Source organism: Mus caroli, chromosome 3 (assembly GCF_900094665.2).
Source record: "Mus caroli chromosome 3, CAROLI_EIJ_v1.1, whole genome shotgun sequence".
Lineage (NCBI taxonomy): Eukaryota > Metazoa > Chordata > Mammalia > Rodentia > Muridae > Mus > Mus caroli.
The window spans coordinates 67,868,533-67,869,806 of record NC_034572.1 but is presented as its reverse complement, the minus strand read 5'-3'; positions in this window follow the sequence as shown (position 1 = coordinate 67,869,806).

Below are 1,274 nucleotides of genomic sequence, written 5' to 3'. Positions count from 1 at the left end.
TCTTTAATTTCTTTCTTCAGAGACTTGAAGTTCTTATCATACAGATCTTTCACTTCCTTAGTTAGAGTCACGCCAAGGTATTTTATATTATTTGTTACTATTGAGAAGGGTGTTGTTTCCCTAATTATTTTCTCAGCCTGTTTATTCTTTGTGTAGAGAAAGNCCATTGACTTGTTTGAGTTAATTTTATATCCAGCTACTTCACAGAAGCTGTTTATCTGGTTTAGGAGTTCTCTGGTGGAATTTTTAGGGTCACTTATATATACTATCATATCATCTACAAAAAGTGATGTTTTGACTTCTACTTTTCCAATTTGTATCCCCTTGATCTCCTTTTGTTGTCGAATTGCTCTGGCTAGGACTTCAAGTACTATGTTGAATAGGTAGGGAGAAAGTGTGCAGCCTTGACTAGTCCCTGATTTTAGTGGGATTGCTTCCAGCTTCTCATCATTTACTTTGATGTTGGTTACTGGTTTGCTGTAGATTTCTTTTTTCATGTTTAGGTATGGGCCTTGAATTCCTGATCTTTCCAAGACTTTTATCATGAATGGGTGTTGGATTTTTTCAAATGCTTTCACCGTGTCTAAGGAGATGATCATGTGGTTCTTGTCTTTGAGTTTGTTTATATAATGGATTATGTTGATTGATTTCCATATATTAAACCATCCCTGCATCCCTGGAATAAAACCTACTTGGTCAGGTTGGATGTTTGTTTTAATGTGTTCTTGGATTCGGTTAGCAAGAATTTTATTGAGGATATTTGCATCTATATTCATAAGGGAAATTGGTCTGAAGTTCTCTATCATTGTTGGAGCTTTCTGTGGTTTAGGTATCAGAGTAATTGTGGCTTCATAGAATGAGTTGGATAGATTACCTTCTGCTTCTATTTTTGTGGAATTGTTTGTGCAGAACTGGAATTAGATCTTGTTTGAAGGTCTGATAGAACTCTGCACTAAACACATCTGGTCCTGGGCTTTTTTTGGTTGTGAGACTTTTTTTTTTCAAAGTTGGGAATATTTTTATTTTCTAATAAAAATATCATTTATTTACACCCCAACCACTATTCTCCCCCTAGTCTCCCCCCCCCAGAATCTCTCCCCCCATTCCCCTCCCCTTCTCCTTTGGGAGGGTGAACTCCCCTGGGTATCTGCTGTAAGGTGATTAATTTATTGTGTTTTCTTGGGTGTAGTTACCCTCTTTCTGTCAGTTTTTTCCCCCTAGTATCTTCTGTAGTGCTGGATTAGTAGAAAGATACTGTTTAATTGGTTGGGAGA